This window comes from Vicugna pacos, chromosome 22 (assembly GCF_048564905.1).
Source record: "Vicugna pacos chromosome 22, VicPac4, whole genome shotgun sequence".
Lineage (NCBI taxonomy): Eukaryota > Metazoa > Chordata > Mammalia > Artiodactyla > Camelidae > Vicugna > Vicugna pacos.
In genome coordinates, this window is record NC_133008.1 from 26,976,552 (window position 1) to 26,997,274 (window position 20,723).

The window sequence follows — 20,723 nt, forward strand, 5'->3', positions numbered from 1 at the left end:
CTTCTCAGGGCTTTTTTCCTGATTATGAGCCAAGAGCTTTGCATGACTTGCTAAATTCCATGGAATATGTGGGAGCTTTTTAAAAAGGCTTTATTATGCAAAGCATCTCTTTCCCCAGCCTTTCCTCCAATGCTTTAGACTTTTTCTAGAGTCTTTCCCAATGTTATCTCTCACTCCTGGTAGCAGCTAATACATTTACCTTTCAACAAACATGCCTCGCGTTGCCACCTCAGCCCTAGGAAAGTTCCATGACAGGTGAACTAAAGGTAAGTCTTACAACAGTCCTCAGAAAGCCACAGGGTAGGTCAAAACAAAGAGACATGATCTTTCAGAATAGTGTTCGTATAACTCCTTGTGGTACTAGTAACCTGTACTAAGATTGGGGGGTGTTGTTTAAAAGATCTCTTTTGAGCTGGGGAGTCAAGAATGGTACCAAAGTAAATTAAAACATAAAGTGCTATAACGAAATTCAAGCATTTTTTCTTCCTGAGGCATTCCCCTTGTTGGAAGCTTTAGTTTGGATGCCAGAATTCTGAAAAACTTAATTCTGATTTTTTTTTTTGGTCAGTTTATTGAACAGTCTTGGAAGTGCAGGCTTTTGGATTTCTCTACTTCATCATTTTTGCTGGCATCCTATCCTTATTGTTGAAGCATCTGGTGTTTAAGTCTTCAGGCACTTGTGATAGAAGCATCCTAAATCATCCAGAATCCCTTCTTTGGAAATCATCTTGGAAAGGCCACCTGTTTTTCTAAGAGCCAACACCAAATGAGCTCTAAGTTGGGCATCAAATATTGTGGTTAATAAGCAAGTCAGATAGGAAATTAACTTTATGACCTTAATTTTTACACATGTATATTTCCTCTAAATTTATATTAAAAGCTATTTGAAAGATCTTAATTTTATTTGATATAATTAGCTTATTTTCTTGACTCAGCTACTTGATTAAATGGATTTGTTCCTTGTGTACGAGGACAGAAGTTCCTAAATGTCCTCTGAAGTGGAGTTGTAGATTCACAAAAGCCTGGGTTAAAATCCAGATAAATTCATTTATAACCCAGGAAGGTATGTTGAGTTTGTTACCATCATCAGTTTTCTCTCTTTTTTTAGTATTTAATTAATTTATTTATTTTTGTATTATCTAATTATTTTATTTTGGTTGGGGGTGGAGAGGAAATTAGGTTTGTCTTTATTTTTAGAGGAGGTACTGGGGACTGAACACAGGACCTCCTGCATGCTAAGCATGTGCTCTCCCACTGAGCTATACCCTCCCCCTATGACTTTCTAGATAATATGCAATTCCACTTTGGGTAAACCATTTATCCAAATATTGTGAGCTATTGGATGAACCCCTTGCTAAGCATTGTTACTCTAATTTGACCAGAGACATGCATGTCACACAATTAGATAAAGTCCAGATTTTCAGGCAGTGTCCTCATTTTTCCTGGAGGATTAATGAAATGGATAAAAATGAAGGACTCTGACATCCTCTGAAATACAACCTGCTGATCTTTTGGCTTCTGGGATTTTGGGCTGAATACCTCAATCCTGATGGGATTAAAATAATGATCTTTAGTGGGACTTATTTTTTTTAGATGGTGAATCTAAGGCACTTAGGGTCCCTGCAGAGGCACACATTTCAGCGCTGTCTTGGTCAGCAGTGGGCATCCAGACTGAGCCACGTTCTCCTAAGAGTGGCCTCAGGTCGGGGGGATCAGTGTCTCAAAGGGACTGCATGCCTCAGTCTAAAGTCCTGGCAGCAGGGGCTGGGGTTCAGCGGTCTCACTGGTTCTCAGGCCTCCATGAACTGATCTGGGATGTTCCGCTGATGGAGTGGACATGATTCTCTCCTCTGTCTTGAAAGGTGTGAGGAGAAAGCGTTTTAGGTCGTAGAGGGACGAAGAAGGGATAGAACATTCAGGATCCCACTGGTCTACCTTCCTGCCGTTTCTGTGCACATCTTAGGTCATTTTCAGGAAGGTGAAACACACACACAGACGCACAGGGACATGCACACAAGAAACTACAAACCCGGTGTCGGCTCCCTCGGTCTGTGCACAGAAGACAGCCGGAATATATCTGCTTCCTGATTAATGGAATAAAGGGGAATAAACCCAGCCACCTGCAGGTCCCCATCTCTGTAGACGCTCGGCTTCTGGTCTAGCAAACAGTCGCTGTAATCCGTCTTGCACGCAGTGTGCAAAGGCTGCAGGAGCCGGAAGAGACAAAAGGGAGAGAATGGCTCTGCGGGGTCTGCCCGATGGAGAGACGGAAGCCTGGGTCTAAGCCGAGCCGAGGAGAAGACGCATCGGGAGCAAGTCCACAGGCTCTGGCTCAGGAAAGAAAGCATCCCCTCACGTGCAGCACAGCGCCCGCCCCCAGCCCTGCCTCCCAGCCTGCGAAGACACTGCAGGGCGTGTGCCAGGCTGCGGTGCTGCACAAGGGCTCAGTCAGAATCATAAAGGAGGGACTTCCAAGGGAGTCACAGTGCTGAGACCTCACCCTCAGTGTCACTGTCATGAGAGCAGCCTGACTTCCCCTTCTTTTTACTGCTTCATGTCAGTCCCAGTGAGGACCTCTGGGGAGGCTCCTGTCCTGAGGCTCTGCACCTGTCTCCCTCCAACCTAGTGAAAAACAAGGAGGAAAAACTTGTTTTTCCCCTTGCCTGTATGATTTCATCATGGTCTGTGAATAGCAAACTTTGGAGGCGGGGGCGGGGAGGTGTAGAGGGCATGTGGAGGGGACAAACTCATCCTGACATGGAGAGCTCTGTCATCTGTGTCCATGATCGATGTCCCTGCAAGGACCCCATGGTTGTTGTCAGACTGTGGCTCTGGGGGACTTGGCAGGGCTAGGACAGTCTGGTGTGGGACCTGCATAGGACTCTAGCATGATTTCAGATGATGCTTCAGCAAGAAGAGAAAAGGGGAACACCAATTATCAGTAAGGCATGTGTAATCAAGAGGACACTTTATCTTAGATAAAAATTGATTTATTTGAAATCTATCTCATCAATGACTTAACTTTACGCCTGAAATAACTAGGGAAAGTGGGGAAAACTAAATTCAGATCTATCAAATAGAATGAACTCGTACAGACAGAATGGAGATAAACAAAATAGTGCAGAGAAAACCAATAGAGAAAAATCAACAAAAGTTCGTTCTTGGAAAAGGATAGAATTTATACAACTTTAGATGCATTGACTAAGAAAACAGAGAGAAGATTCAAAGGATTCTAATGAGAAATAATGTGTAGGTGTTACTACTGAATTTACAGAAATAAAAAGGATGCTAAGAGAATACTATGTGCAATTGCACACCAACAGATTAGACAACCCAGACGAAATGGACAAAGTCCTGGAGGTGCTCCCACTAAAACGGAATCTTGAAGAAACAGAAAATCTGAATAGACCAAAAACTAGTAAGAAGATTGAATCAGAGTCCAAAAAGTCCAACATGAGCAGCCCTGGATCAAATGGGCTCACTGTTGAATTCCACCAAATATAAAAAATTAGTTAACAATAATTGCTCTCAAATGCATCCAAAAAATTGAAGAGGAGGGAACACGCCAACTCATTCCATGAGGTCGGTATTACCCTAATAGAAAGCCTGACAAAGAGAATACAAAAAAGGAAAGCTGCAGATGAATATCCTCCTGAATACCACTAGAAATATCTTCAATAAAATACTAGGGAACTGCATTTAGCAACATGTTGGGTGGATTATGAACAATAACCAAATGGGATGTATTGCTGGAATCTAAGGATGGTCCAATGTATGAAAACCAATCCGTGTAATACATATAAATAAAGTGTCAACCCTCATTCTCACCAAAGACACTCAACAGAGGAGGACGAAAAGGACACTTCAATCTAATAAAGGCCATATATGAAAAACCACAGCTGTCATCATAATTAATAAAACATTTAGTTATATTTATTTCTAAATTATTGCTCCCTTTCCACTTCCTTCTTTCCTACATTCCTAGATTTCAATCTGGGAGTATTTCTTCTGGACTTAATATTCTAGTATTTTGTCTAATCCAAGGCTGCTAACCATGAAATGTGTGACTGTATAGTTGTTAAAACATCTTTACTTGGGAAGTATTGATGCTGGGTATAGAATTCTGGCTGCATATGCATTTTTTAGCACTTTAAAAATGGTGTTCTGTGTCCATCTTATTTTGTTTCTAGTTAGACTTCACCAGTTAGCCTTTTTCTTGCTGGTTTGGCCTCTGTATTCTCTAAAACTCTACTACATTAACTGTGGTTCTTAGACCAGAGTGTAGCTCATGATCATTTCCTGGGTGTGTGCTTCCCGTAGGGAAAGCTGAGAGATTGCAACTGTGGGTTGATGTCTTCCACCAATTTGAAACATGCTCGTATGTTTTCACTTGTGATAGCATTTCCTCGCCACCTTCTCCCTGCTCCTCTTTTAACAACATCCCACTTCTACATTAACTCCCTTTTGAGTAGTTTAGTATTGTTCACTGTGAACTTCTGTTGGGATATTTGCTCTTTTTTTTAAAAAAAATTATTTTGAGATATTTGCTCTCAAACTGTCTTGAAGTTTAGTCATTTGGTCTATTGCTGGTATCAATACCTTCTTAGTTGCTTAAATTCTTAATTTCAGTTCTAACATAAAAACAATACACAATTTAATCAAAGAGCCATTCACAGTGAGGCGAAAATTGATTCCTTTTAATACAATAAAACCCAAACAGATAAAGGAAAATTATAACTTGGATCATGGTAAGTTATCTTAGGATTCAGTATTCATCAAAATTCACCACAAGGACAAAGCAGGTGAAAAACCTGAGTGGGAGAAGAGAATCTCATTATATGCCTAGGTAAAGTATATCACGCTAAATTATATAAACACAATACTGGCCAATGAAACAGAATATTGAAAAACCACTTGAAAAATGGGTCAAACTCTGCAATAGTCACGCCATTAGAAAGGATAAACTAATACTTTGTGTGATTGCTCTTGTGAAATAAAATGCATATTTTATGGTGAGACAAGAGACATTTAAACAATTTAATGATTGCTGATGACACTGTTGCCCCTACTACCAGTTTAAACTGCAGTTTATGCAGCTTGTAAGGTGACGGTTTCTTGCCTTTCGCGCTGTGTGTCGTCTGCTTGTGCTGGATTGATGATTGTCCAAACGACTTGAAACTATAGATCACCTACAGAGTCTATAAGATAATGGGAACACACAACGCACACTCAAGGAAAATTGGCTTAAGTCCCTTTTGGTACAAACTAGAATTAGCCGTCAGTCCTTGCTGAACGTTGTACTAGCACAACCCCCAAAATAGAGAACTGGGCTAACAGAACCCGGCATCAAGGGACAAGATGGACACTGGGCGGGTGAGCAGCCATCCCAGCTTCGAGGGACCGAATATTTGATCACCTAATGCTTTCTATTGAAAGATGAATGATTAATAGGGAGAAATTACGGTATAAAATTCACATTTTAAGGCAAGACAAAAAAATTTAAACATAAAAAATTCTTCTCCGCCCTGTGACCTCCTCTCCCCGCCACATGCATTGTGTACCTGCATTATGCATCAACCACCCCTGCCCCATCGGCAGAAATCCCCGCTTAACCTTACAGAGCAACTTCTCCTAAGGCAACTCCTTAAAGATGACATTCCACCTTGAGCTCCTAAGGGTCTTATGGCCCTTAGACCTGGATTATGTAAACTGTCAAAATACCTTATTTGATGTACAGCCCTGGGTCTCAAAAAAAAAAAGTATATAACTGTGTCTTAACTTCTAAGAGGTGGAAATGTTCTCACAGTTTTCTGAGATGCTCTTTTGAGGTTACAGTCTTCAAATTTAACTTTCGAATGGACATGTGCTATAATCTTAACACACTGTATTTTGAGGTTCAGAAGGGACAAAAGGCTATAACCTATCTTGTTCTTTGTTCTGATGTGGGCTACACCTTGAAATGACAATATTTCAATTACTTGGTTAAATATGTATATTATAGAAACAAGTGTCCTCTGCTTGAGTTACTTTCTTTACTGTGTGTTCTACAAAATTTAAAATTACGTAGATCACGTTATTCTATTTCTATTAATGTTGGCTGGGTAAAGGCTTGCAGGGTGGCTAATTTTATTGTTAACTTGATTGGGCTAAGGGATACCCAGATAAATGGATAAGTGCTGGTTTGTGTCTTTTCTTGAGGGTGTTCCAGGAAGAGATTAGCATTTGCTGCTGTAGACTGTAAGGAAAAAGATCTAAAGTGAATGGGTGTTATGCAATCTACTGAGGACCCAAATGGAACCAAAAAGAGAAGGTAGGATGAATCTCCTCTTTCTTCCTGAGCTGGGAAATCTATCTTTTCCTGCCCTCGGACATCAGATCTCTTGGTTTTCAGGCCATCTGACTTGCACTCAATTATTCCATGAGATTTTCTGGTTTTCCAGCTCGGAGACTGCAGTTACTGGGACTTCTCCATCTATAACACATTTTCAGATATATATAAAATGTTACAATGAACTTATGAGGTTCATGTTTTGAATGGATCGTTGCGACTTAGAATCTTGTAATTTAATCATATGAAGAAAGGATTTGGTATCTTAAGCTGTAACTGCTAATTCATTACAGATCACTCAAAAGAAGACATCATTGTGTAAGTGTAGTTAGCAGATGGATTTTATTCTTTAATCTTGGTTTTTGCCTCGACCCAGCTTTTCTTTTCTAAATTGAAATGTAGTCAGTTTACAATTTGTTAATATCTGGTGTACAGCATCCTGTTTCAGTCATGCATGTACACACATGTATTCCTTTTCATACTCTTTTTCATTGTAGGTTACTACAAGGTGTTGAATCTAGTTCTCTGTGCTATTCAGTATAAATTAGTTGTTTATATATGGTGGTTACTATCTCCAAATCTTGAACTCCCAGTTTATCCCTTCCCACCCGCTTCCCTTGCTGGTAACCATTCATTTGTTTTCCATGTCTGTGATGCAGATGGATTTTAAAACTTTCAGGAAGTTTTAGTGTTTGAATAATTTATTATTTAAACTGGGAATTACATAAACAGGATGACCAGAATTAACACTGCTGTATAATATCTATGAAAGATCTTAAAGGAGTAAACCTAAGAATTCTCAGAAGAAAAAAATCTTTTTTGGTAGCTGTCTGAGATGGATGTAAAACAAAGTTATTGTGGTCAACATGTAAGTCATATCATTATTTTCCACACTTCAAACTTTGATATCTCATAACACTAAAAAAATCTTTATTTAAAAATAAAAAAATAAAAGTGCCAAAAATGATCACTGAAAGAAGACAAACAACTGTTTTTCCTTTAGAATTGTTTTATTAACTCTTAAATGTACAGCAGCTTCATTCCACACATGCACTAAACAGTTTTCAAGGAATAGTGTTAATTTGTTCAATTACACCATGGAATTTAACATTATCAAAGATGGGATGCTTCTACAATCTCAAAGACACAACTAGAGAGAAACAACCATTCAGAAGCTAAGGAATGACCTTAAGGAATGACCTCAAAAGCATCTTTGATTGAGTTATTCCTCCATGGTCAGGTAATGCGTTCACAAAATGGCTCTCTGCACCTGCTCTGGTGCCCTCTGCCATTTCACTGCATATTTATACATGCCTGAGCTAAGAGTTTCCTTAACGTTCTTATTTCCATACCTGAAGCTGTTCTGAGACCTCTGGGCTCTCATCCTTTCCTAATAAAACAGTGAAGCCCACGATGGATGGGAAGGAGCTTGATGTCTTGTCTCACCCTGAACTCCACTGCCTCCTGGACAATGGTCTTCTCCTCCGGAAGATCCTCCCACATTTCTGCTATCATCAAGTTTTCCACTCTCCTGTAAGTTGCTCGTAGGTTTCTGCTGATCATTTCCTAAATCATTGCCATTTCCACTTCCACTAGTTCCTCCCTCAGAGTTGTCACAGTCACCTCCGGAGCCCTCACCCTGGTTGTCACACTCGGATCCTTCACCTTCATATCTTCCCCTTCCTCCTGCATAACCAGTGCTACCTCTAAAACTGCCACCTCCACGCCCTCCTTTGTACCCATGAGAGCTCCCTCCAACTTTATTAACTCTTTCATGTCCATCACATCCCCCTCGAAATTTCCTTTCTGGTTCTCCACTAACATTTCTCCCACCACCACCATGAGAGTAACCACTGTCAGAGCGGCCTCCCCTTCCACTTCTAGGACTTGGGACCTCCTGCATTTCTTGTCTACACAGGGCCTTTCTGACTTCTGCACGATGGCCATTGATGCTGTGGTGTTTCTGCAACACAATCTTATCCACAGAATCATGGTCATCAAAGGTAACAAATCCAAAGGCTCTTCTGTTGCCAGCCTGCCTGTCAATGGTTATCTCAATGGCATCGATTTTTCCATATTTCTTAAAGTAATCTCTAAGATGATGTTCCTCGGTGTCTTCTTGAATTCCACCAACAAACAGCGTCTTCGCAGTGACGAGAGCCTCCGGCTTTTCGCGGCCCTCCCTTGGCACAGCACGTCTGGGCGCGACCATTTTCCCATCAATTGAATGGGGTCTGGCAGCCATGGCGGCATCGACCTCGGCCGTGGAGGAGAAGGTCACGAAACCAAATCTTCTTGATCTCCGGGTTTCAGGGTCCCTTATGACCACGCAGCCTCTAAGTTTTCCCCACTGCCGGTAGTAGTTCCTCAGACTTTCTTCTGTGGTTTCAGAGCTCAAGCCGCCAACAAAAAGTTGAGGGAATTGCTCCTCGCCTGTCTTTCTCTTCTCCAGAGGGGGCGCTTTTGAGTTTTCCTTCGTTCCAGCCTTATTCCTTTCAGCCATTTCCCACAGCTGAGGGAGATGCGGGAGATTTCAGGCGCCTGACACGACCCGGGCTGGCCCTGCGGGGAGACCCTCGGCTGGTCCGGGAGCAGCGCGCGCGGGACGCACCTGCGGGGGACCCGGCGCTGCTGCTCCTGCCTCTGCGGCCGCCACCGCCCTTGAATCGGTCTCGAGCTCCTTTCAGTATCCCTGAAAAACACCATTTTCACAGAGTGACCTTCCTGATCCAGTAATCAAAATTTACATTACTTTTTCTCCGTATTGATTTTTCTAAGTTGTAACTGTATCTGTAGTAGCTATTTTATATCCGTTTCCTCACTAAGTTAGATACTCAGTCAAGAGATGACTAATGTGGACTTTAATGTTTTCCGCTGACTTATTAACCTTTTGCTCTGCCCTTGGCAATTTGCTCGGATATTTTTTGAAAGAAAGTTTCAATCTCAAAAAAGTACGTTGCTAAACTTTTCGAATAAATTCACTCAAGCACACTTCGTAATGATATAACCTCATTTGTGGTAGATAGCAACCCATTGCCATTAAGATTTCAAATCCTTTCTCTGTGTAATCCATTCTAAGGCTCTAATCACAATAATCTGTTTAACTTTTAGATTTAATCGGTGCCCCCTTCCTCTTCAGTATCTCATTTCTGTTCTCAAAGGTGTTTTTTTTTTAAAAAGGGGAAGCTGTTTTCTCCCTGTTGCCTCGCCATAATTATTACCACCACCCCTTTCATTACTAAGATGTCCCAGTCTGCAGGGAAAATTGCTCAATCCTCCTCTTTATAGAGCACCTAGTACGTGGTAAGTTGTGTACCAAAACCTAGGATTCCGAATTTCACTGAACAAAGTCTGTCCCATTTTTCTTTGACTCTTAGTAAGAGAAAAGTGTTAATAGACTAAAGAATGTCTCCTATAGTGTCAGGTGTAAATAAGTGCTGTGAGAAGCAGTAAGGCCAACAGAGAAAGATGCACGGACACAAGGAGGAAGAGAAGTAAGAAGGGAGAGAGGGCGGAAGAATGAACTACAATGAGGTTGAAGAGCTGAGGGAGAGCCTGATGGATGACATTTTTTGAGCATAGAACTTAATTTAAAAAAAAAGACTGAAGCAAATTGTGGGTAAAGAGTTTTCCAGAGAGGAGAGCAATTTGAACAGCACGGGGCTAAATGCTACTTCCAGTTCTCAGTGATGTTGGTCTAAAAGCAAAATCTGGGCCATTATCCCACAAAAGCTTCATAAATATACACAACCTTGTATATTCACAAAAATATATAAAACCTTGAATATGTCTTAATACTAACACCAAAATAACTTTCAATAAGACAACTTCTTGTTTTAAGAGCTGAATTCTGCAAACTTAAGGAGATTCTACAAAAGTAAAAGGGATACAAAAGGACACTTTTGCCATCCACATGGATTCCACACTCACCAGAATCAGCTGACGGGGAAAATGGCCGCACGCAGGTCCCCCCATCTTCCCCGGGCTGTGCTGTGACCCGCTCCTGAGATGCAGACCGTCGGAGGCTGGCTGGAAACTGCAGTGACTTCTGCCTCGGATTGCACGTTTATGGAAGGAGTGGACAATCCAATCAGCAGGTAATCCTGAGACACACCCTATCTCGGATCAAGGGGATTACAGAGATTCTTAAATCATTATACACGAAGACAATAGTATGGGGCTGCTGACTCTGTTGTATACGGTCTTAGATGAAAACAATACAACACATTTGTGTTACGTATATGGGGCGGTATTTGTAGTTTCTCTCAACTTTGTAATATTTCTTTTCTCCCACTATGGATAACTTCTACAAAAATAGGGATGGAAGTTTCTATATACAAAAATTTCCAAACAACTTGTGGAAATAATAATAGGAAGAAATTGAGACTTTAAATGTTCGTCAATAAAGAACATCCAAAATATTTATTGGCAAGTCTGTCTGTAATGTCTATATCACAAAGCCATTCCAACAAAATCAGTGTTTTGTGCATTTACATTTCACCTGATTCCTGATAAACTTGAGATAATGTCATCCATTTAACTCTTTCCCTGCTCTTTGGCTTAAATAGTCTTTTTTTTTTTTTTTTGAGGTAGAGTCAGTTTAGAGTGTTGTGTCTTAAATAGTCCTTTTACTCTTTTTTACTTCACTGAATAGGGTTTAACTCTTTTATGATTCCATTGTTCCCTCTACCAACTTGTCAATCACAATTGTATGCAAATCTGGGAGTAATTCTATTAGCTATTAAATTGTGAATCCTTCACTTATGTAGCCAAATACGGACAATTCCTTTTAGCACCTTTTGCAGATGTTATAATGCCCTAGAAAACTCTCAGATCCCCTTTAACTGTCCTGACTCTTCTGGGACTGCTGTCACGCATTTTAATTCTACGTGTATTTTAATCTCCATGAGCTGTATCTGAAATTGCTTTGTAAAACACAGTTTATTTACATGTATGTCTAGAAAGTCCTTTGCTTTCCTCTTCATTCCTTCCTGCAGTCCTGGTTTTCCATCTGGGATTATTTCCCTCTGGAAAACTTAATAAATCACTCTAGTATTTTGTCTAATTCAAGGCTGCGAACAATGAAATGTTCCACTTTGAGTTTTTTCAGATGTCTTTACTTAGGGCACTGTTGATGCTGAATATAGAATTCTTGTTTGAGAAGAGAGTTTTTTTCAGTGCTTACTGTTGAGACCTATCTTATTTGTTTAAACATCCCCAATTAGCTTGTTTCTTCCTTAATTGGCCAGTGTATTCTCCCAAATCTTTTACCTTAATGTTGATTTTTAGACCATAGCATAGAACATTATCAATTCCTGTGTGTTTACTTTCATTCAGGAATGTTGACTTAATTGTATCTCTGGGTTGATGTCTGTTATTAATTTGAAATCTGCTTCTGTCTTTTCACTCCTGCTATGAATTCCTCCCCCATGTTCTCTTTACTCTCTTTAGTCACATCCCATTTCTCTTTTAACTCTGTTCGGCATTTTTCAAAATTGTTCACTCTGTGCTTTTGTTGGCATATTTGCCCTTAAACTGTCTTGAAATTTAGTAATCCAGTCTATTGCTGGAATCAGAGTCTTTTTAATTACCTGAATTCTTTATATGTTTCTTTAAAACAAACACCACACTCAGCTTTAATGTTGTTTAAAAGAGCAGTTTCACAATGAGGAAAATACATCTTCCTTTTGATACAATAAAATTCACAGGGGAAAATTGTAACTTGGGTCATGTTAAGATGTATCAGGAGTCAGTATTCAACAAAATTCACCAAAAGGACAAGACAGAAAACCTGATTAGAGAGAGTGATTAGCATTACATACATCTGGTAACATATAAGCTGAAAAATGTGAGTTGTTTTGAATTGAAATGTGCTGTAATTGAAAAACACTCTATTTCAAGGCTCAGAAGGAAGAAAAGGATATAATGTAACTTGTTCTTCCCTCTGATACGGACTGCATTTTGAAATGACAATGTTTTGATTTCTTTGGTTAAACACAGATGTTCTAAAAACCAGTTTCCTCTGTTTGTGTTTATGTTCTTTAATATGTGTTCTGCAAAATTCAAATTACACAGGCCACCTTGCTATATTTCTATTGGTGTTGACTGGATAAATCCATGGGTGATGGCCAATATTTTGTGTCCACTTGTCTGGGCTAAGGGATACCCAGATAGTGGTTAAGTGCCTTTTCTGGGTGTGTTCTTGACAGTTAGAAGAGATTAGTATTTAATTCCAGTAAACTGAGTACAGACCCACCCTCACAACGTGGGACGGTGTTACTTAATCTCCTAAGGGCCCAAATGGAACAAAAAGGTGAAGGAAGGGTGAATCCATTCTCCTTTCCTGAACCGGGGCATCAATCTCTTCCTGTAATAATTATATCCATCAAAATATATTATCCTCATTATTTATTATATAATCACTATGTTCTCTATGCCTTTAATCTCCTGTATTAGAAGCACGTTAATTGTGTAACACAAAAGTATACAAATGGCCACAATGACTGTTACTGACAGTACCACGGCCCTGGGAAAGGCGTGGTGGTACTGTCAGTAAATTCATCTGTTGCTGATGGGAATACAAAATAGTCCAATCACTTAAGAAATAGGTGTGGCAATTTGTTTTATAATAAGTCACACAACGTTTAATGCAGCTTTCCCATTCAAGATAGTTGCTTTTCTGGAATAAAAACTTACGCCCATGAAAAACACCAGATACTAATTCTTATTAGAAACTCAGTTCATAAGTGAGACTTGGTGACTGAATGTGGTTGTTCACAGGGACTTTAAAAAGAGAGGGGGAAATCCCTGATAAATAGAGGTAAAGCTGTTTGGTTGTTTTCTAATATCTGAATGAAAAAATAATAGATCTATCCATACACACAGTTATAGGTAATATAGGTAATATTATCTATCTGAGTGGTTTATTTTTCAAAAGCCAAAAATGTGATAGAGGCTTCTGAGATAAAAACCTCACTGCCTATTTCTCTTAGAATCTATTTTATTCCTTCAACCTTCCAAAAAATTCTTATCAGGTCTTATCAGAATAACGCAGAACTTTGGGGCAAAGATGCAGCCTAGTGGCCCTGCGCTGGAAGCCACGATGGAGCAGGTCTCCACGGCCATGACGAGGGGTGCTTCTTGGCGCTTCTCGATTGCGGGGAGCCACTCATGACCTGAGGACTGCCGAGCACAGAACGGGACGGAAAATCCCAAAGTGCTGGCATCAGGCTCTGAGACTGATCTAGCAAAGACAATCTCTGTCCCGCCACCCCTTTGAAGAAGAATGCACCAGGTGTTCTTAAGCTCTAGGAACATCCAGAGCTATTAAGTCACTGATGACCTTAGAACAGCATACAAGTTAGTTATCTCAGTTTACTTGAATAATTATCTTAGTTAGTGATCTTGATATGCGGGAACATTGACTTTAGTGTATGAGTACTATAAACAATGTTAATCTATAGAACAATATACGAGATAATGAGCCCTAAAACAATACCTATGCCTATGTGCAGGAATGCACAAGATAGCTAGTTGAAATTGTATAAATTAACTGCTGAAAATAAACTCAAGGTCCATTCTTGGCTTAGCGTCTTGTGGGCTTTGAGTGAGACCCTCTCAACCCCATCTTTTAGTCTTGTCTTTCTTTTCTCAGTCCTGCAGCACAGGTTTCTGGACCTGATCAATTGTCGGCTGGCTCCGACATCGATGACCCACAAGACCGCAGCCGTGATGACACACAAGCACAGAGCCATGCAGACCAGTGACATCCCCAAGGAGTCCTCGAGGGCCAGGAGTTTCACAGCCTTGGGGAGGCAGTGGTTCCTCTCACTGTTTGGATACTCTTGAGCTGGGCCCTGGACACACTGCTCTGCATCTGGGGGGAAAGCAGACTCAGCATTTCATTTTCACTCTTCATTTTTCCCACATGTAAATATTGTCACCTTTCTAGTCATTGGGATCGTTGGTCCCCTCTGATGTGACACTGAAACACACCAAATTAAGACTGTATTCCTGACCAAGGGACAATGCTTTCAGGTGCAGATAAGACCCAAACCATTCAATAATGAATCCTAAGCCTGTGGTGGCACTGGGAAGGCTCTGTAGCTCCGGGTCACCAAGGACACAGATTCTTCCTAACTGCTTTCTCTACTATCCCCAGTACACAGGCAAAAATATAAATTTAAAAATAGGGAAATCTGGCTTCATCAGTTAAAGTCTTTTGTGTATCAGGGTACACTATGAAGAAAGTGGAGACACAATAAAGCAAAAGGCAGAAAATATTTGGAAATCTTAGTTTGATGAGGGATTAACACCCGCGATAAACAGAGAACTCCTACAAACCCAGAACAACAACACAACATAACCCATTTAAGAAAAGGACAAAGGATTTGAGTAGATGTTTCTCCAAAGAGGTACAAATGGCAGATAAGTACGTGAAAAGATGCTCAACAGCAATACCCACTGCAAAGTGCAAGCCAAACCATGAGATCAGTCGTTCCAACCACTAAAATGATATTATTTAAAAAATAATAATTAAAATAAGAAGTGTTGTCGAAAATGTAATAATTAAAATAAGTGTTGGTGAAAAATTGGAGCTTCTGTACGTGGCTGATGAGAATATAAAATGGTGCAGCTGCGTGGAAAAACTGTGGTAGTTCCTCAAAAAATTAAATCCAGAATTGCTGTAAGAATGAGCAATACCTCTTCTAAGCATGTACCCAAAGAAAGGGAGGTGGAGACTTGAATAGACATTTCTATGATATTCTTATCAGTCTTACTTACAAATACCAAAAGATGGAAACACTTCAAATGTCTATTGAGGGATGAATGGATAAACAAATGTCAGCATGACAGAAGTTGATCCCTGGCAGGTCACTTGGGGTAGAGGGTAAAAATCACCAACAATTCCTTACCTCCCTGCATCTACAGCCTTGCAATCTGGTATTGCAGACCCTTCGAACAAGTGATGGGAGTCTATTTCTCCACGTCTCGACTCTGGCTTGGCCATGACTTGCTTTGGCCAATGGCATAAGAGAAATGTGATGTAACAGGAGGCTTAAAAAGCCCCCGAGCATGAGGCGTGCCTTCTCCTGCTGCTGGGAACTCTATGACCAACACATGGACAAGCCAGAGCTAGTATGTTGGCTGGTGAGAGGCCACATGAAGGAGAACTGAGGCACCCTGGCCATCAGTCAGCATCCTGCAGAGGACACCTGGCTAACCTGCAGGTGACTGCAGACTCGTAGGGAAGCCTAGTTCACACCAGAGGAACTGCCCAGCTGACCTGTATACTAGTGAGCAGTAGTGAATGATTGTTTTAATCCAGTAAATTGGGGGTTGTTTGTTATGAAGAAAAAGATAACTGATGCAAAATCTTAACAGAAAGCAAAAGGTGGATTGACAGGAGTCACTGTTTCAATCGGGGACTGAAAACCGAGTGACAGAGCTCTCCAATCCCTGTGAATTCTCTCTTGCCCTTCTCATTGCTAAGTATTGAGAGGCATGTAACTGGGAAGGAAGGAGACTTTGGAGGTTCTTACTGAAAGAGCTCGAAAAGGAGATTTGAGCCACTGAGATTCCCAAGGAGGTTGTGGAAGTCACAGAAATTGAGAAGAAAGCATCAAAATGCGAATAAAGCCTCATCTCCTTGGAGATGCCAGAGACAAGGGGCCGTGAAGCCCAGCCTGACTCACAGAAGGTAGAATTAGGAGTAGGTCGGTAACCAGGGCGCTAAGGCTTCCTTCTTCCATGAGGCACTCGTCTTGGTTGGGAAGGACCGATCAGTTGCCCCTGCAAGGGTCATGGGGCCACATAGGATTTGCACACTTATCCCTGGGGATGGAGGTCAATGCTGATCTGTTGCAACATGCTGAGAGCAGATAAGATCGAGGTGGGCTGTCTGAAAGGATTTAAGGAACTGAGGGAGGAGTTGGACCACTGGTGGAAGAACAGATACCATCAGAAGGTCAGGTGCCTTCTAGACCACGGGGATGCCACCTACATCCTTCCTCTGACCGTCTGCCTCTATGTGTGTGATGCAGCCCTCAGTGGATAGGGGGACCTCACATGGAAAGGAAGAGCCAGCCGAGAGAAATCTAGAGGCAGACATGGTTGTAACCTGTGGCCAGAGCTCAGTATCAATTGAAGACTCCACGTGAAGTGCAGGACAAGAAGCTCACAATTGACAAAGAGGTGGTTCCTGTCCAGGATGTAGGAACCAAGCTGAGTGACACTGTGGGTCTGATGGCTTAGTTCCTAGTAGAGCTGCTCCCTGTCCAGCGTGAGACCCAAGGTGTCAGAATGGTTGGTGCAGATGGCATCAACTCCACTGGCCGTTCCATCCTTTTCAGGCCTGGGAGAGAAACACATGGGTCTGGGACAGGACAGAGGGTATCTCTGGGAAGGTGTCTTATCATCCGCTCACTTGTATGTGGATGCCTGCTTATCTGCTCCTTTGATCCAGACATGAACTGCTCACAAAAGAAGGGGCATCTCTGAGCCACAAAGGACCGGAGTGGATGTTTTAGAGTCAATTAACCATCAGTTCAAACCTTAGCTCTGTTACTTGTTGAATCATTCTGACTCAGTACTCCCGTCTTTGGTGTGTGAATAATCACTTTTTTGGAACTTGACGGGATTCAGAAATGATTGATAAGTCACCCAGCAGCGGTGTCAGTTACATTATAAGTGCTCATTAATGAATTAATTTCCTAATTAAACAAGTGATTACAGAGCACCCACAGTCCCTCGCGAGACTGGACAGCAGCTGTGAACTCATCATCTCCGGGTATGATGATCCAACCCAAGTTTTGGAACTGAGCCACTGCACAGCAGAGACCCCGCCACACCACTGCCCACCTGCCTCATGCTTTACCAGCTCTCTGGGGCAGCAGGAAAAACTAAGGCTGAAGGCATTTCCTGGTGATTCTTCAGGTTGCACTGCTAGAGAATACTATGGGGAGAAAAGAAGTGTCCCTTGAACCTCAGCAGGGTGGAAGTGACCTTGAGGTAAGCTAATTCTATCTCTGATCTCCTAGGTACTTGATAAAGGTGCAGTGTCAGGTGTGTTGTCTGGTGATGTTGCTTACAGTTAAAATGATCCGCTGTTGACAACCTGCATCTCTTCTGGTGGGGACAGTAAATGGACATTAGTACCTGGCAGGAAGCTATAGCAGTGGGCGTCCTTGGGTGTGGTGACCGTGTTGTCTGGGCAGGACTGTTACAAGGGACATCATTGGTTAAACTTTGGGACATGGGACATCTAAGCCAGGGTGGCTCCAGACCTATCCATTGAGGTTACATTTCCTTGCATGTGGACTGTCATGTGGGAGGCTGGGTACCCACTCTACTACTGAGCTATGCCCCCCACCTCCCTCTTCCCACCCTTAACCTCCTGAAGGTGTCATGCTCTGAGGTACTTCACCTGCCTGCAAACCTGTTACCCAAAAAGCTGTGTGTCTACTGACATATTGTGGTCATATCTTCCCCTCAACCCCCGATCAAACCTGAAATCTTTCAAAATGCTTCTGCTGGATTGGACTGGCATGGCAAAAACATGTGAGAAAGAGATACCTGGGTACTCTCATCTTGTCTTTGCTAGAGTCAGTTTCTTCCTCCTGCCAGGGCACCCTTGAGGACCCTCCTGGACATGCCTTCAATGCCTCGCTTGACAATTTGTCTGAGAAGCAATTTGCCAACAATTTTTTTCCAATTTACTTATTTAATAAGACTTACTTTGTGAACAATTCCTCTCAAGTATAGTCTTATTCAGCAGTATATTTAAAGCAAGCAGACAAAGGCAGATTGCGTTCTGATGTCTTTAAAAGTCAATGGCATAAGAGACGATTTGAAGGGGGAAGATTCTAAATCAAAAGATATTAAGACAACAGCCTAATAGATATAGAAAGGGTTATTGAATCCTAGTTTGAAAAAGGCCATTTATAAAGGGAGGCATTTGGAGAAGGCTGGAATATGGACTGAGTATTAGATGATGCCAAAGTTTTCTTAACTTTTTTTTTGAAGGGTAGAGGTAATTAGGTTTATTTATTTATTTATGGAGGTACTGGGGGATTGAACCCAGTATCTCATGGATACTAAGCATGCACATTACCACTAAGCTATGCACTCTACCACTGAGCTATACCCTCTTCCCTTCTTTCTTAACTTTTGAAGTGTGGTATTGGTATTATGGTTACCTGGAACAGAGTCCTGATTTTTGTTTATTTTCACTGAAATATTTAAGGGTTTATTTTTGTTGAAATAATATTTAATGGAACCATATTATCAAGTTTCGGATGGTTCAGGAAAAAATTATGTCAACAGTCATTTCTGCTGTAATGCTTTTTTGAAAACATGATTTCTTTCAGGGTCATGCATACATTAGGGAAAAAATTTGAAAATTATGTAAATTTCCTATTTGCTTATGTGAAGCTTCATCAGCAAGGCACAGAAGAGAAACACAAGTTAAGCACAGAAAATTGCACCCAGCTGCACAGGCAGACACAAAATGCATGTACAAGCTTAAAAGTCTACGAGTGCAATCATTGCCCCTCACGAGTTATGAGGATACCCAACCCATCCTGAGTTCTGACTTTCTGATTTCCGGTAATTCTCCTTCCACTTCTTCATTATAACCCACAAGGTTCAGTTCTCCTGATGACCACATCTACAAGCCAACCGCAGGTCTCTTTCACGGTAAAGAGTTCTATTTCTTGTAGTGTTTTTGTATTTCTTAACCAGTCAACATATGAAAAAAAATGCTGTTTTATTAGATTCTTGTTTTTTTATGTCACTGACACGTTTTGAGTGTTGAGCCCCAATCCCATTTTTCCCATAAGCCCTGTGGTTCTCATTGTGTGATTTTGCCTAGCATTGGTTAGGAACACCTGTGAACTTGCTTTAAGGCGAACACCCCTGGAGCGGACAGGTTCCCGCCCACTGATGGAAACGGGCTGTTTGGTCACGTGACCTCATGCGCCTGTTGTCACTCAGGGAAATTGGGGGCGGGTATTAGCGAACTGCCCAATCAGGAGCGCAGGAGAGGAAAGTGGGTGGAGCGACGCTCAGCTGGTGCTCGGATCACAGCTCACTCCTGCTTGATCGCCCCAGGTGCCTCTCCTGCTGAGTCCTTTGAACTTTGACCTGCACTGGCCCGAGGAGCTTAAGGGACGACGCCGGGGGACACCAGAAGCGAGGAAACAGTGAGTGTGGGGTACCTGGTGTCCCAGGACGGGAGCAGGGGTTGAGCTGAACTGGCCAAGTCTATACCTGTGCCCTCTGCTGTCCACTCCAGAGTCTGTGGACCCAAGTCTGCTGGGGGCGCCCCTCTGACCTCAGTCCTCTCGGGCTCTCAGTGTGGGGGCTGGGCTGGCAGCCGAAACCCCGGGCATCCTGTCCCTTCACTGCGGGCTGTGACTTCGGCCCAGACCCCGAGCCTCTCTGGACACCTCTGCGCCGGCAGCCCCGCGTCTCCCTAGATTGTGCGATCACTACCGGGAGGGTCATCAGACTCGGTGTCTGGGTTTTGTGCGTGATCTGTGGGGTCCCAGTCCCATTTTTCTTCGCAAGGGGAAATTTTGCCTCCTGAGTTTTCCAAATGCTTGCGAAGCAGAGTGTCAAATTCACGACCCGATTCCCCTCACAGGCTAGCTCTTCCTAAGGGACTGGCAAGAAATCCCTAAATATCCAGATCCCAGCCCGCCTTCCCAAAGCCAAATTCCTCTCTGATTCACAGCATCATTATCAAGTATTTGTCGTCCATGGAGCATTTCAATCAGAAACAGTATTTTGTTATAATTTTCCCACACCCAGTGAACGGCTCAGTTTTAAAGGTTAATTTTTTCGTTTGTAGATATTTTACATGCGAAGAAAGCAGAGAATAACCACGTGGAACTGCGCTGTATGAAATCCTTGTGCCTCTCCTCCCAGAATCTTTCCTGGGCACAGGCATCCCATTCCCTATGGGAAGTCCTTTGGGTGTAGGCTCCTCTTGGGAAACTTTGGGTGATCTGTCCCGTCAGAATCGTCCCTCCCTGGAGTTGTCACCCTAAAAAGCTTTATTCGTCTTTTAAATGTCTCCATTTTACAATAAATGTAAACTGAAGAAAGAGGTGAATTTCAGAAAAGTAATATACCACGGTATTGCATTGCTTGTGTTAAAACTTGTTTCCCTTTTTTCCCCCTGCCCTTAGAGGGTGTTTGTGAATCTGTTACTCATTTTGAGTGCTTTCAAATGTAATTCTAGGGCTTAGACTTGCAGAACAGAAGGGCTCAAATATGATTGTTTACAGAACAGTTTCTTGCCATGGAAATAATAACTAACATCATTGTTTCCTGAAAGTTGTAGATAGCTGTGAGTTTTATTGTGCAATCTTCCCTCCGTCCTTTACACGAA

At 41.9% G+C, this 20,723-nt stretch overlaps 1 pseudogene; it reads right to left on the minus strand.

The window, feature by feature from the left end:
* Positions 1-7,400: 7,400 nt before the first annotated feature.
* On the minus strand, positions 7,401-19,719 carry LOC102543479 (heterogeneous nuclear ribonucleoproteins A2/B1 pseudogene; annotated as a pseudogene).
* Between the last annotated feature and the right edge of the window lie 1,004 nt (positions 19,720-20,723).